The 17,522-nt window shown below is 38.9% G+C and overlaps 1 non-coding gene across 1 annotated transcript; it reads right to left on the bottom strand.

Annotated features, from left to right (window-relative positions):
- Nucleotides 1–211: 211 nt before the first annotated feature.
- Nucleotides 212–318, bottom strand: LOC131169905 (small nucleolar RNA R71). Its single transcript, XR_009140852.1, has one exon. It is a non-coding gene; the product is annotated as a small nucleolar RNA R71 (small nucleolar RNA).
- Nucleotides 319–17,522: the final 17,204 nt, after the last annotated feature.

Raw genomic sequence — 17,522 nt, 5'->3', positions numbered from 1 at the left:
ACACACACATCTGAAGAAGTTTGCTATGATCTGTGACATGCAAAAACAACCTGGAGTATCTGATGATGCAGCAAGATTGAAGCTATTCCCATTCTCTTTGAAAGATAGAGCATTGGATTGGCTTGATTCTTTACCTCACAACTCCATTACAAGTTGGGAGCAACTCACTGATGCATTTCTTGCACAATATTTTCCACCTGGAAAAACTCAAGAATTGAGGAATCAAATGACAGCTTTCATACCAAGAGAAGATGAAACTCTCTATGAATCATGGATGAGATGGAAGGAATTAGAGAGACAATGCCCACATCATGCCCTTCCTAAATGGATGATAAATCAGAATTTTTACACAAATGTCACACCTGCAATTAGAGGGATTATTGATGCTCAAACAGGAGGAGAATTTATTATAAAGCATGAAGATGAAGCTTATGAGCTATTGGAGAAGATTGCAAAGAATAATCATCTTTGGAGTAGTCCAAGAGGACCAGCTCCAACTCAAAAGAGGCAAGCTGCTGGAATGTATGATCTTGATCCATTCAACATGATTAATGCAAAGTTTGATGCACTTACAAATGTTTTAGCTAAGAAGATGGAAGATTTGAGTATGTTGGTTAGTTCATCATCATCATCTGGAAGTTCACAACAAGTTGCTTATGCAGAGGGAACTACCAGCTGTGGAGTAGACTATGGAGAGCAAGCGGCATATGTTGGTAATTATGGAAACAAACAAATGGGGAATCCTTACTCTCAAACTTATAATCCAACTTGGAGGAATCATCCCAACTTTTCATGGGGAAATCAGCAAAGTCAAGTTCCAAATCAGAATTTTCAACCACAACAGCAATAAGGAATCCCATATCAGCAAAATAGGCAACCATTGCGTAATTTTCAGTAGATAAATGTGAATCTTCCACCAAAACAGCAAGAACAAAGTCCCACCACAGAAGTTTTATTACAACAGATTCTTGCTAACCAAACTAAGCATTATGAGGAGATGAGAGAGATGAAAGCAAGGCTAGAATAGATGTAAACACATAACAGAATGCTGGAAAATCATATTGCACAACAAGCATCTTCCTCAAGTACCAAGTCTTTTGGAAAACTTCCAAGTCAACCAGAAAACCCAAGAGAGCAGTGTCAAGCTATTACTTTAAGAAGTGGGAAAGTTGTAAATAATGAGAAGAGTGAAAAAAATGAGAAAAGTGAAAATAGTGAGAAGAGAGAAAATGAGAAAGAAACTGATGAGGGTGAAAAACAAGAGAGTACAGAAAAATGTAAAGAGAAAATTGAAGAGAAGGAAGAGAAGTATATACCTCCAGAGCCTTACAAGCCACAACTTCCCTTTCCACAAAGATTTCAAAAAGCCAAGCTTGATAAGCAATTTGGGAAGTTCTTAGAGGTTTTGAAGAAGCTTTACATAAATGTGCCTTTTGTTGATGCTCTTTCACAAATGCCCTCTTATGCAAAATTCTTAAAAGAAATTCTCTCAAACAAGAGAAGAATTGAGGACCATGAAACTGTAGCCTTAACTAAGGAATGTAGTGCCATCCTCCAAAGGAAACTTCCTCCAAAGCTCAAAGATCCAGGGAGTTTTTCAATTCCATGCCACATTGGGGAATCATGTTCTACAAAAGCTTTATGTGATTTAGGGGCTAGTGTAAGCCTTATGCCCCTCTCCATTTATGAGAAGCTCAATATGGGAGATCTTAAACCAACCCACATTTCTCTTCAGTTAGCTGACAGATCAATTAAGTATCCTAAAGGGATTTTGGAGAATGTGCCTCTGAAGGTTAGGAAGTTCTATATACCTGTTGACTTTGTCATTTTGGACATGGAAGAGGATTCTAATATTCCAATTATCTTGGGAAGACCCTTTCTAGCTACAGCAGGAGCATTAATTGATGTTAAGGGAGAAAAATTGACTCTTAGAGTTGGTGAAGATCAATTGGTTTTCAATATTAATAACACTATGAAGAAGCATCATTCTGAAGCTGATACTTGCTTAAGAGTTGATATCATTGATGAGCTGATTGAAGAACACTTCAGAAAGAAATATCCAGAAGATCCACTTGAAAATTGTTTGGTTCATGGAGGAGGCATAGACTATGACAACCCTCATGTGACTGCATATGCTCAACATTTAGAGGGAAGTCCACCATTCATTTCTGCTCCAGTTTTTCAACTTACACAAAAGGAAAAAGTCGAATCTAAGCAACCATCATTCAAGGAAGAAGATGCACCTAAGGTAGAACTTAAGCAACTTCCTTCTCAGCTCAGGTATGAATTTCTTAGCACTAATAACACTTATCCAGTAATTGTAAATGCAAATTTAAGTACCTTAGAGGCTGATAAGTTGTTAAGAGTGTTGAGGCAATTCAGGAAAGTTTTAGGATACACTATAGATGACATTAAGGGAATAAGCCCACACTTTTGCATGCACAGAATTATTTTGGAAGAAAATTGTAAGCCATCTATTGAACATCAGAGGAGGTTGAACCCAAATATGAAAGAAGTTGTTAAAAAGGAAATTTTAAAGTTGCTTGATGCAGGGATCATATACCCTATCTCAAGCGATTTGGGTGAGCCAGGTACATGTTGTCCCAAAAAAGGGTGGAATGACAGTGGTCAAAAATGAAAATAATGAATTAATTCCCACCAGAACAGTGACTAGTTGGCGAATGTGCATAGATTACAGAAAATTAAATATAGCCACTAGAAAAGATCATTTTCCACTTCCCTTCATTGATCAGATGTTAGAAAGACTGGCTAGGCATTCTTATTTTTGCTATTTAGATGGATACTCAAGTTTTTTTCAAATCCCTATCCATCCAAATGATCAAGAAAAAACCACTTTCACTTGTCCATATGGAACCTTTGCTTATAGGTGGATGCCATTTGGGTTGTGTAATGCACCAGCCACTTTTCAAAGGTGCATGATGGCAATCTTCTCAGATTTCATTGAAGATATAATGGAGGTTTTTATGGATGACTTTTCTGTTTATGGATCTTCATTTGACATATGCTTGGCTAACCTTTCTAAAGTTTTGCAGAGATGTGCGGATACTGACCTTGTGTTAAACTGGGAAAAGTGTCATTTCATGGTTCAGGAAGGGATAGTGCTTGGACATTTAGTATCTAACAGAGGAATAGAGGTTGATAAAGCCAAGGTTGAAGTGATAGAGAAGATGGCTCCTCCTACCAATGTCAAGGGAATTTGAAGTTTTCTAGGACATGCCGGGTTCTACAGACGCTTTATCAAGGATTTTTCTAAAATAGCCAAACCTTTGTCTAATTTGTTAAGTCATGACATACCATTTGTATTTGACCAAGAGTGTTTGGATGCCTTTTGCAGGTTGAAGCAAGCTCTTATCACTGCACCAATCATGCAACCACCTGATTGGAGCCTACCTTTTGAAATTATGTGTGATGCTAGCAACTATGCAATTGGAGCTGTTCTTGGTCAAAGAAAGGACAAAAAGGCTTATGCTATTTATTATGCTAGTAGAACACTGGATGAGGCTCAAACAAATTATGCAACAACTGAAAATGAATTTTTAGCAATTGTCTTTGCATTGGAAAAGTTCAGACCTTACATTACTGACTCAAAGGTGGTTGTATTTTCATATCATGTAGCCATCAGGTATTTACTCCGTAAAAAGGAGGCTAAACCTAGACTCATTAGGTGGATTATGATGCTACAAGAGTTTGATTTGGAGATTAGAGATAAGAAGGGAGCTGAAAATGTAGTTGCTGATAATCTGAGTAGGCTGAAATTTGATGATGAAGGAATGGATGAAATCCCTATTGATGTGTTTTTCTTGGATGAACAACTTTTTTCTCTTGTTGCTAAACTACCTTGGTTTGCAAACTTTGTGAATTATCTATCTTGTGGAGTTTTACCTCTAGGAATGACATGGAAACAAAAGAAAAAGTTTTTGCATGAGGTAAAATTTTATAGATGGGATGATCCTTTACTCTTTAGGAGATGTTGTGATGGTCTAATAAGGAGATGTGTTCCTGATGAGGAGACACAGAGTATTATGCATCATTGCCATGCTTCTGATTATGGAGGACATTTTGGAATCTCTAAAACAGCTAGTAAAATTTTGCAAGTTAGTTTCTTTTGGCCAAATCTTTTTAAGGATGTGAGGAAATTTGTGTTAGAATGTGATAAATGTCAAAGGAGTGGAAACTTGTCAAAAAGAGATCAAATGCCCCTAAATGGTATTCTTGAAGTAGAATTATTTGATGTATGGGGAATAGATTTTATGGGGCCATTTCCTCCTTCATTTGGTAATAAATACATTCTAGTTGGAGTTAACTATGTGTCAAAGTGGGTGGAAGCTATTGCAACTCCAACTAATGATGCTAGAGTGGTAGTGAAATTCTTGAAGAAATTTGTCTTGAGTTGATTTGGAGCTCCTAGGGCTGTAATTAGTGATGGTGGTTCACATTTTTGTAATAAGCAATTTGAGAGCTTAATTAGGAAATATGGTGTAGTGCACAAGATAGCTACCCCATACCATCCTCAAACTTCAGGACAAGTTGAAATTTCTAACAGAGAACTCAAGCATATCTTAGAGAAAACAGTGAGCAATTCTCAGAAAGATTGGTCTATCAAACTATATGATGCTTTATGGGCATATAGGACTGCTTACAAAACTCCTATAGGAACTACTCCCTTTAGGTTGGTGTATGGTAAGTCTTGTCATTTACCTGTGGAGCTAGAACATAAAGCATATTGGGCCATTCAGACCTTGAATTTTGATCTTAAGCAAGCTGGTGAGAAAAAGGTTATTGCAACTTAATGAGCTTGAAGAATTAAGGATGGATGCTTATGAAAGTGCCCGTATTTACAAAGAAAGAACTAAAGTTTGGCATGATAAGCATCTTAGGAAAAAGGAATTCAAAGAAGGTGATTTAGTTTTATTGTTCAACTCAAGATTGAAATTGTTCCCTGGAAAACTTAAATCAAGGTGGACTGGTCCATATAGAGTTTCTAAGGTTTTCCCTTATGGAGCAATTGAAATTTGGAGTGAAAAATCTGGGAATTTTAAGGTCAATGGGCATAGATTGAAACATTACATAACTGGAGACCCAATAAAAGGAGCAAGCTATTACAAGCTCTCCAATCCCTCACATCTTTTCAGTGAAATACATAAAATGTCCAGCTAAAGACTATAAATTAGCCCTCTTGGGAGGCATCCCAAGTCTTTTTATTTTGCTTTTGCTGATTTACTTTTACTTTCATTGTTTTTGTTTGTATCTTAAATCTCCCCAAATTCCATTTTTTGACATTGTTGAATCTTGTCCCTTGTAGATGTATTTCAATGGAGGAAGGTTGGTGAACTGCTGGGGAGTAACCCTTAACCTGAAATTATGTTCTTTAAATCTCCTACAAATTAATTGATTTTTACTGCATAGCCTATGCAGGGGCTGCTATCTGGTTTATGCAGAGGAAAAATGACATTTTGCAGCAAGGAAGGGTCTGCAGCTGATTACTTATGTTCTTGGTGAGGTTGGGTGTGTAACTTTTTAATATTTGTGCTTATAATGTTAATATAGTGGTAAGTGAGTCATTTTTGCAGTTTTGAGCTTATTTGGGTTGTGGGATTTAAGGTAGAAATACTGCATTTTCTTGGCATGACTTGGGGAGTCATTTCATCAATTGTGGATAGGTGCAACTTTATGCAGATTTTATTAAGCTTTTATGTGCTAAAGGTTGATTTGCAGAATTTGAGTCAAAATGGCATGGTTCACAAAGGCCTTTTATGCAGGATCCATTTCTACAAGCTTTTGTGATGCAATTTTGATGGATTTTGTATATATTGATGTGTTTTTGGTGACAATTTCTCATGATTTATGCGTCATAGAATTATATTTCTTCATTCTAGGGTATTTTTCACAATTGCAAATCATTTTCAATTGTTCTCTCATTCTTGTTGAATTGTGCATAAGTAACTGCATAGCTTATGCAATCCTGCATAACCAAAATTCCTGCCATTTTTCACCTCTGTTGCAAACTGCATAAGATAGTGCATAGCTTATGCAACTCTGCATAGCCATATTTTGTAAAATTTCAAACCTGCCGAGAGGTGCATAAGCAAGGTGCATAACTTATGCACTTCTGCATGACTTCAAATCCTGCATTTTCTCTCTCCGCCGAAATCTGCATAAGGAGAGCGCATAGCTTATGCACTTCCGCATGACCAAAAACTCTGAATTTCAAAACCTATCGAGAGGTGCATAAGCAGAGTGCATAACTTGTGCACTTCTGCATGACCGAACCCTTAAAAATTCAAAACTTTCCGAGAGGTGCATAAGCAGAGTGCATAGCTTATGCACAACTGCATGACCACAAATTCTGAAAACCAAAACTTGCCGAGACCTGCATAAGAGGAGTGCATAGCTTATGCACAACTGCATGACCACTTTCCCTGAAAATTAAAACCTGCCGAGAGGTGCATAAGCAGAGTGCATGACTTATGCACTTCCGCATGACCAAACTTCCAAAAGACCAAAACATGCTGACAGGTGCATAAGCAGAGTGCATAGCCTATGCACTTCTGCATGACCTCACATTCTGAACTCCAAGACTTGCCGAGAGGTGCAAAAGCAATGTGCATAAGCTATGCACATTCACTTTCCCCTTATGCAGTTTTATAAGTCCAGTTTAAAACTTCTTTTCGGCAATATTTTTTTTTCCCACCTCCACCTCCCGATATCCCTGCTCACTCCTTTTCCCCCCACGACCTTAATTCCGGCATACCCCTTCTTCTCCACTCGTATTTTCGCCGGATAAACCCTAATTTCTCCCTGCATTTTCATTTCCGCCCTCATCTCCTCCATCCTCACTATCGGAAATCAATGGAGTCGCCTCCCCATTCCCCTCCTACATCTCCTCTCCAAGTTTCGCCATTGTCAATGCGGCCTCCCAACCCCGATTCCCTTCCACAAGAGACACCTCCACCACCTCCCATAACCACCTACAAGCGGAAAATTAGGTCGAAATCTACGAGACCCATTGCTTCTGCACCACCTCTCTCAAAGCGTAAAGAACCACCCACCCCATTTTCAGAACCACCACCCAAAAACCCCAAAACTTTAGCCTCCACACAAGCCAAATCACCCTCTTCCAGCAAAAAGCAAACATCAGCAGCCTCACTGGTATCAAAACTACCTTGGCCTCTTCCTGATGCAGTTCAAAAGGCAGCCCTTAAGAGACTTAAGGAAAGGAGGGTGCAACCCACTAGGTATATTTCTGTAGATTCTCTACAGTCACTTGGTTTATTTGATAATGTGGTTGCCTACCTTGATGGTATGGGTTGGATGGAATTCGTGCATAAGCAAGAAATTGTTTATCCAGCTTTAGTTTTGGAGTTTATTTCCTCATTCTCTGCCACCCTGAAATTGCATGATGTAGATTATAAGCCAAGTATGAAATTTAGATGTTTGGGGCAAAATAGAGAGTTATCATTATACCAATTTCATAGCATTTTTGGTTTTGCAATTGATGGGCTATTTAGAGTGCCATATACAGGGGTAGAGGTAACAAACAAGGGTATTTAGAATGCTGCTCAATTTTGGAGAATTATCACCAACCAACCTCAGACTTTTTCTGCTGGCAGATCAAAAACCTCTCAAATACTAGACCCTGCACTTAGGTTTATTCATAGGCTGATTGCTAGCACTATCTTGGGCAGAGGGACAAGTTCTGGTGCTGTGGGGAAATCTGAATTATTCATGTTATGGTGTGCTTTTCACAAGGTCAAGGTTTCTCCTGGTTATTTCTTTTGTAAGCATGTGTTGCATATTGCTACTAAATCCATAGGTGACATTATTTTGGGTGGGCTCATAACTGTAATAGCCAAGCATTTTGGTTTTAATCCTGAAGAGCACCCAATACCAGCACTTGTAGACACCTTATATTTTGATGCTACACACCTATCCAAAACAGGATTCAACCTGCCATATTCTGACATTGCACAACCAGCAACAGAAACGGAACCCATTGCACGACCAGAAGCTCAACCTGTCCCATCAGTCCCACCCCCTCAATCTGCACAGGACACCCCAGCAGCTTCTGCACAGCCCACACCTCCTACAGCTGAACCCTCCTCATCCACAGCCCCTCCTACATTCAACACTAAAGCCTTATTCACCTATCTTGAAAGGCTTAGTGATGATATATACTTTGTGGATAGAAAGCTTGACACTGGTCTTGATACCCTCAAGGATCGTCATGATCACCTATTTGACCTTGTCATGGAAACTAGAGATAAGCAGAAAGAATTGAAGGAGATGATGAAGCAGCTCATGATCTTTCTGGGAATGCCACCTCCACCTCCATCACCTCCTCCAGCACCATCATTTCAACAGCAACCAGCAGCTACCAGCCCCTTAGCAACATCTTTGGATAAGGGAAAAACAATAGAACTAGATTAGTTTCTGTTTTACTTTTGTTCAAACTTGTAGGACCTTTTCTTTGTAAATATGTTCAAACAATTGTAGTTTGTTTTGAATTATGTTTTTTTTTTTGAATTAGTTTGTTTTGAATTCTGTTTTTCTTAAAGTTTTATTGGATAGCTATTACATTAGTTTTCTTTGATTTTCATTGCATTTATTGCCCTTTTTGTGCATATTTGTCCATACTCTGTCTATATTTGCATGCTTCTACTGGTGGTTGCACATTTGTCCTTGCTCAGCATCATGCAGCAGCTTTTGAATATACTGCACAGGCTGTGAATTCCCTTATGCAAATATTTTGCATAACCTGTGCAGCCCTTTTATGCCACTTATGCAGAACTGCACAGGCTGTAATTCCCTTGTGGAAATGTCCTGTATAGCCTGTGCAGCCCTTATTGCCATTCATGCAGAACCGCACGGCCTATGCACCCTACTTATGCACTGCTGCGATGACACTTTACTCTGCATAACCTGTGCAGCTTCTTATGCATCCCTTTATATCTTGAATTCTCCTCTGCTCCATACCAGGTAACTCTTTCTTTTTACTCTTAATTTCACTAATCCTGGTTATTCCCTTTGCTTTGAGTTTTGATATTGCATAGCTTGAGACATTGAGGACAATGTTTAATTTTGAGTTTGGGGGTGCAAATTTTGATTTTTGCTTCATTTTTCATATTTTGAGTATAAAGCATCCCATCCCATTTCATTTACATATATTGTAAATATTTTACATATACATCCATACATACATATACATTACACATTTACACACGCATTATACATCACTTAGAAATTGTACATTTTCCATTTATGCAGTCCCACAAAGGTTTCATTAATGAGCTGGCAGAAGATTCCCTCAGAAAACTCCTCCTGAAACACACCATTTTAGGGCTCCATGTCAGAAAATTTCTATAAATAGCCTTATTTCCCATTTTAGAAGGGAGGAGGAAGGAGCAGAAAAGGAAAGAAAGAGGAGCAAAAGGCCAGCTGAAGAGTCACATTCACCTTCCACTCCATTTCCAATCAGATTTGCAGATTTCTTTCTTTTCTTACATCTTTCCAACATTTCTAGTTTTTAGTTTCTTGTTTCTTAGCTTATATTAAAGCTTTATTTCCATTTACACTCACAATATCTTGTAAATATTATGGGTAGTGAGTAGTTTTATTTTAATTCTGGAGTAAGGGTTGTAATATTTGAGATAATTTGTGGATTTTGATTGGGTAATCCATATTTTGTGGTCTTAATGAGTTTTATTCATTTCTTGTGTGCTTAATGACATGCTTAGTGTAGGATCCCATTAAGTAATGTTCTTAATCCATGGTTGAGGCACCAAAAGGAGAAGGCCTTGTGATAGATAATTAAGAAATTGGACTTAATTAACTTAGATCTAGAAATAGACTAAGGATTAAGAGGATTTATAAATTAATTAAAGAACTTAATGGGTCTTAATCAACTCTAACTCCACGAAAGTAGGATTAGATTGATTAAGGCACTCTTTGTCTCACTCGAAAGGGTATTCAAAGGATTTAAGAATTAATCTCCTTAAAACCCGTAAGTTCCACAAGATTGGATAACCAATTTGAAATCCCAAAATAGCTCGAATATGAAATCCCGAACTCCGGAATCGCCTTTTTATAATTGTTAATTTCTAATCAAATTTAATTGCTTGCCATTTTAAATTTTGCCATATTTCAACTTGCTTATTTCAAATTGATGCAATTTTAGTTTAATTGATACATTGTTGGATAGATTATTAATTTTGCACATATAGATTTCATACTCCAATATCCATAAATTTATTGCTTTAATTTCAAAATTAGTCCAATTTAGTCGACTTTTATATAAAAAATTCAATCATTAACACAACTCCTCGTGGGAACGATATTTTTTCTATATTACTTGTACGACCCGTGCACTTGCGGTTGGGCCACATCACTAAGCTTTTTTTTGTAACTTGTTAAACTTAACTTTCATTGCTTTTTTTTGGTATTTATAGCTTCCTTAGGGTGTGGGGAGTATTTTTTGTGAAGTGGGCGATGGGTTTTGGGTGGATTAAGCTTGAGAAATCAAGCTTGGAAGCTTGAATATCAATAGAGGAAATGGGAGCATGGGCAGCCGGCAATGTAGAGGGAGAGAGAGTGAAAGAGTGGAGAAGAAGGTGGGTTGGTGGGGATTTGTCTCTTATGGTTATATATATATATATATATATATATTTATATGTGTACTCTATTTTTTTTAAATTTTCATAAGCTTTTCTTTTACTTTCTTTTCGTTTCTTCTTCTTTCCTAATTCAACTCATAATATTAATTTGTGTTAATTATTTTTATTCTCTAAATTTTATTTTGACATTTAGGTCAAAATTCACCTCTGGGAGTGAAATGACCAAAATGCCCTTCATAATGCATATCGGGTTATTTTTATTATTTTTGTACCAATTTATAAATCCTCTAAACTTTAATTTATTTTTCTCTAAAATTTTCTTATATTTTCTTAACATTTATTTCTTCAATTTATGCCTCCTCACTATAGTTTAGGTGTAGTTCTAGACATTTTGACTGTCCGAATAGACATGAGTCATCGTAATAGTAAAATGTACGGATTACATATGGTGAAGGCGTTACAATTCTTCCCCTCTAATAGAAATTTCATCCTCGAAATTTACCTAATGTAAAGAGCTAAGGGAACTGCTGCCTCATCGTCACCTTGCTCTCCCATGTCACTTCTTCCATGTTGTGGTGTCTCCACAAGACTTTCACTAGTGGGATCCTCTTGTTTCTGAGTTCTTTCACTTCCCGTGCCAAGATTCTGACTGGTTCTCCTTCATATGTCAAATCAGGTTGCACAATTATCTCCTCTGCTGAAATGACATGTGAAGGATCTGATCTGTATCTCCTAAGCATCGACACATGGAATACACTGTGGATCTTGTCCAGCTTAGGTGGTAAAGCTAGCCTGTAGGCTACTAGACCCACACGCTCAATGACATCGTATGGACCAATAAACCTAGGGCTCAATTTACCCTTCTTACCAAATCTCAGCACTTTCTTCCAAGGTAATGCCTTAAGAAAGACCTTATCGCCAACCTCATTCTATATCCTTTCTCCTCAAGTCGGCATATGACTTCTGTCTGTCCGAGGTGACTTTCAAATTGTCTCTGATGAGTTTCACTTTTTCCTCTGTTTGTCTCACTAAATCTAGGCCCACTACTTTCTCCTCACCCATTTCTGTCCAGCATAAGGGAGTTCTACATCTCCTCCCATATAATGCTTCATATGGAGCCATTTTTATACTGGCTTGGTAGCTGTTGTTGTAAGCAAACTCTATCAAAAGAAGATACTTCTCCCAACTTTCTTCAAAATCAATGATGCAGCTTCTCAACCTATCCTCCAATACCTAAATCACCCGTTCTGGCTGTCCATCCGTTTGTGGATTAAAAAGCCGTACTAAAGTGTAGTCGAGTGCCGAAAGACTCCTATAGCCTTTTCCAAAACCTCGAAGTAAATCTCGGGTCTCGGTCAGATATGATTGATGTTAGCACTCCATGTAGCCAGACTATCTCATCTATGTAAATTTCTGTTAATCTCTCTAATGAGTAGTCGGTTCTAACTGGTAGGAAATGAGCTGACTTTGTCAATCTATCCACAATTACCCATATAGTATCATGCTTCCTCTGTGTCAATGGTAACCTAGTCACAAAATCTATGGTTGTGTGGTCCCATTTCCACTCTAGTATGGATATAGGTTGCAACAACCCTGATGGAACCTGATGCTCAACCTTAACCTGTTGGCATGTCAAACATCTAGTCACAAAATCACCAATCTTTTTCTTCATTACAGGCCACCAATAATGTGTTTTCAGGTCTTGGTACATCTTAGTACTTCCTGGGTGCATAGCATGGAAGCTACTGTGCGCCTCTTTTAAGATATTCTTCTTTAGTTCCTCATCTCTTGGTACACATATTCTGCCTTTATAGTACAGGCACCCTTCTCCTTTTAACTCATAATCAGTCTCCTTCCCCTCTTGAGTTCTGCCCATAACAGTTAGCAACTTTTCATCCCTTAACTGTGCTTTTTGTATTTGCTGTAGCAAGTTTGGCTTTACAAGCAACTCAGCCATAAGTACCCCATCCTGTGCTAAAGACAATCGAGCATTCAATGCTCTTAAAGCTATCATGGACTTCCTGCTTAGGGCGTCAGCCACTACATTTGCCTTCCCAGGATGGTAGTCGATCACACAATCATAGTCTTTAAGGAATTCAATCCATCTCCTCTATCTCAGATTGAGTTCCTTCTGAGTTGGCAAGTACTTTAGACTCTTGTGATCAGTGTAGATGTAACACTTCTCACCATATAGGTAATGCCTCCATATCTTCAATGTAAATATTATTACCGCCAATTCCAGATCATGAGTTGGGTAGTTCTTTTCATGTGGCCTTACCTGTCTAGAAGCATAAGCAACTAGTTTCCCTTCCTGCATCAGAACACACCCAAGCCCATTGTGAGTGGCATCACTATAGATCACATAGTCTTTCTCTGACTCTGGCTGTGTCAACACTGGAGCTTCTGTAAGCATAGCCTTCAGCTTCTCAAAGCTAGTTTGACATTTATCATTCCAGTCAAACTTTGCATTCTTATGCAGTAACTTAGTCAGTGGGGTTGCTATAAGGGAAAATCCCTTCACAAATCTCCTATAGTATCCGGCTAACCCCAAAAAGCTTCTGACTTCTGTTACATTTCTGGGAGCTTCCATTCAACTATTGCTTCAATCTTCTTTGGATCAACCGTGATCCCTTCTGCTAACACAATGTGTCCAAGGAAGAATATCTCATCCAACCAAAAGTCACACTTGGATAACTTGGCATACAATTGCTTTTCTCGCAGTGTCTGTAGTACTACTCTCAATTGTTCATCATGCTCCTCCCAATTCTTAGAATACACTAATATATCATCTATAAAGACCACAACAAACCGATCCAAGTAAGGATGAAAGATGCAGTTCATTAGGTCCATGAAAGCTGCTGGTGCATTTGTTAGCCCAAACGGTATCACTAGGAACTCATAGTGTCCATACCGGGTCCTGAAAACAGTTTTAGGAACATCTGTCTCCTTCACTCTCAACTGTTGATAGCCTTATCTGAGATCTATCTTGGAGAATACTCTAGCTCCCCTCAACTGATCAAACAGGTCATCTACCCTAGGTAAAGGGTATTTGTTTTTCACAGTCACCTTATTTAGGTAGCCATTAGTCTATACATAGCCAGAAAGTGCAGTCCTTCTTCTTCACAAATAGCACTGGTGCTCCCCAGGGTGACACACTAGGGCGTATGAAGCCCTTGTAACTGAACTTTCAACTCTCTCAGTTCAGTAGGTGCCATCCTATATGGAGCAATGGACATTGGTGCAGTACCCGGCATAACCTCTATAGCAAACTCCACTTCTCTATCGGGTGGCAAACCCAGCAACTCCTCTGGAAACACATCCGGAAAATCACATACAGTGGGATCTCTTGCATGCTTGGGCTAGTCTTCTTGGTGTCAACCACATGTGCTAAGAAAGCCTCACAGCCCTTTCTTATCAATATCTTGGTTGTTGTGGCTGATATGATGGTGGAAAGACAACTCATTCCTTCAACCACAACTGTAATCACATCCCCATCTACTGTCTGTAGTGACATCCTCTTTAGCTAACAATCTACCATCGCCTGATGATGTGATAACCAGTCCATACCCAATATCACATCGAACTCATGGAATGGTAGCTCAATCAAGTCAGCTAAAAACTCATACCCTTATATTTTCAGAGGACAACCCTCGTAGACCTTTTTTACCATGACACTATGGCCTAAAGGGTTTGTGACTTGTATGTCCTCCTCTAGCTCCTCTACTTGTACCCCTCTATCAACTGGTGGTGTGATACACACATATGAATGTGTGGAACCCGGATCAATCAATGCACATACTAGCAGATCATAAAGGGAAAATGTACCTCTAATGACATCAGCTGGCTCTGGCTCATCTCGAGCTCTCATGGCATAAGCACGAGGTGCTACCCTAATCTCCTGCCTCTGGACTGTCTCTACAGTAGGCCTCTATGATGTGCCAGTTATATCAAGCCTCGTAGTTCTCCTACCCCTCTGTGCTGCTGGGGCAGACCTCTCTATTTGAGGTGGAGCAGTGGGAGCACTAGTGTTCCTCTGTGGACAATCCTTCAGGAAGTGATCCGTAGACCCACATCTGAAACATCCACCCGTCAACAATCTGCACTCTCCTCGTGGGGTCTACCATAATGTACGCAAGCAGGTGGTGGGGCTGATCCCCGTGTAGCTGCACAAGGTGAACTACCCACTGATGCACCAGATTGTCCTCCTCCTCTCCTTGGAGCAAACAGAAACTTCTGTTTCTTGCCCCGACCCTGAGTCTGACCCTGAGACTCCTTAGGCCTCTTACTACCCATATCTGCTGAATCGGACTGACCAGACCTAGAACCCCTTTTGCGCTGCCTATCCTTTCTGGACTACTCTTCATTTCTGACTCTCTCCACATTAAGAGCCGATGCTATCAACAGAGAGAAATCTGTGAAGCGGTGAGATGTCACTATCAACCTGATGTTGTCATCAATCCGTCCTCAAATCTTTTGCATTTATCAACCTCTATCGGCATCAACTCCAATGCATATCTGCTAAGTCTCATGAATTTTCGCTCATATTCGGAGACTGTCAGCTGCCTCTGTCTCAGTGCTAGGAATTCTCTCCTTCTGGCCTCCAAGTACACATGACTGATGTATTTCTTTCTGAATTCAGCCAAAAAGAAATCCCAGGTGATCTGTGCAGGCTGTACCACTCTAGATACTGTCACCCACCATCTATATGCATCCTCCTGTAGCAGTGACAGAGCACACTCCAACTGCTGCTCTGGGGTGCAGTGCAACTGCTGCAATACCCTCTCTGTCCTCTCCAGCCAATACTCTGCTGCGGCTGGATCATCATCCCTCTTACCTCTGAAGTTAACTGCCCCATACTTTTGCAGTCTCTCTAGTGGAGATCTGTGTACAGGTTGCAGCTATGGGGGTGGAGGTGGCTATACAGGTGGTGGTGGTGGTGGTGGCTGTGGCTGTGGCTGTGGAGGTGGAGGTGGCTGTGGCTGGGGAATGGCTCCGGTGATCTGATGGAACAACTGTGTCATCTGTTCATAGAAGGCCTACTGTGCCCTACTCACAGTACCTCGAGATGACTCTACTCTACTACCACTTCTCCCCCGACTAGGAGCAGGTGCGGGTGTGTGACTCTCTGATGTGGCCCAACCGCAAGTGCACGAGTCGTACAAGTAATATAGAAAAGATATCGTTCCCATGAGGAGTTGTGTTAATGATTGAATTTTTGATATAAAAATTCTGACTAAATTGAACTATTTTTGAAATTAAAGTAATAAATTGATAGATATTGAAGTGTGAATTCTATATGTATAAAATTAATAATCGATTCAACAATGTAATGATTTAACTAAAATTGCATTAAGATAAGCAAATTGAAATATGGAAAGATTTAAAATGGCAAGTAATTAAATTCAATTAGAAATTAACAATGATAAAAAGGCGATTCTGTAGTTTGGGAGTTCATATTCAAGCTATTTTGGGATTTTTAAATTGGTTATCCAATCTTGTGGAACTTACGAGTTTTAAGGAGATTAATTCTTAAATCCTTTGAATACCCTTTCGAGTGGGACAAAGAGTGCCTTAATCAATCTAATCCTACTTTCGTGGAGTTAAAGTTAATCAAGACCCATTAAGTTCCTTAATTAATCTGTAAATCCTCTTAATCCTTAGTCTATTTCTAGATCTAAGTTAATTAAGTCTAATTTCTTGATTATCTATCATAAGGCTTTCTCCTTTCGGTGCCTCAACCATGTATTAAGAACATCACTTAATGAGATCCTACACCAAGCATGTCATTGAGCACACAAGAAATGAATAAAACTCATTTAGACCACAAAATATGGATTACCCAATCAAAATCCATAAAATATCTCAAATATTACATCCCAACTCCAGAATCTAATGAAAACTGCTCACTATCCATAATATTTACAAGATATTCTGAGTTAATATGGAAATAAAACTTTAATCTAAGCTAAGAACTAAGAAACCCAATACAAGAAAGGTAGGAAATATGCAATAAAGGAAAAAAAACTCCAAATCTGTCTGGCAATGGAGGGGGTGACATTTTTTGCTCCCTTTTTGACTCTTCAGCTACTGCTCCTCTTTTTTTCCTTTTTCTCCCCTTTCTAAAATGGGATAAGGGTCTATTTATATCTTTTTTTCTGACAAGGAGCCCTAAAATGGTGTTTAAGGTGTGTTTTTCTGAGGGAATCTTCTGCCAGCCCATTATGAAGTCTTTATGGGACTACATAAGTGGATTGCATAAGTTATGCAGTCCCTTATGCAGTTTTAGGCTGGTTTTCTGGCTCTCTGTGCGAAACTGCATGAGCATGGTGTAAGACTGCATAAGTTATGCAGATTTCGGCAGGTTTGGGACATTGTTTCTTCTCCTTGTGCAGAACTGCATAACTTATGCGGCAAGTTATGCGCAATTTGGCCAATGCATACTTCAACTTTGAAACTTGTTTTTGACATCTTTGGCTGTAGAAATCACTCCTCAATGGCAAAGTTTCTTTTTAGTCCCTCAAAAATACCATTTTACCTACAAAACAAAGTAAAATTACAAATTAATCCAAAAAGTGGCAATTATGAAAAACTATCTAAATAACTAATGAAATTAGCTAAAAGTGACTAATAATCAAATAAAATGACTATGAAATTAAACCTAAATGACTATGCAAAATGCATGTATCAAATACCCCCAAACTCAAGTTTTTGCTTGTCCTCAAGCAAACTTTAAAATATAATGCAATTTTTAGGGGTGCCCTGTCCAAAGAGCTATGAAAATCACTTATTAAAGTAACTTAACATACCTTTAGCCATACCAACAATCCATATACCCATCCTTCAAAAATGCAAAGAATTTAATGCTTATCCAAGCCTTCACCGCTTAGCCAT

Source organism: Hevea brasiliensis, chromosome 10 (assembly GCF_030052815.1).
Source record: "Hevea brasiliensis isolate MT/VB/25A 57/8 chromosome 10, ASM3005281v1, whole genome shotgun sequence".
In the NCBI taxonomy this organism is placed as follows: domain Eukaryota; kingdom Viridiplantae; phylum Streptophyta; class Magnoliopsida; order Malpighiales; family Euphorbiaceae; genus Hevea; species Hevea brasiliensis.
Note: the sequence above shows the minus strand (reverse complement) of the source record. Positions and strands in the feature narration are given on the sequence as shown.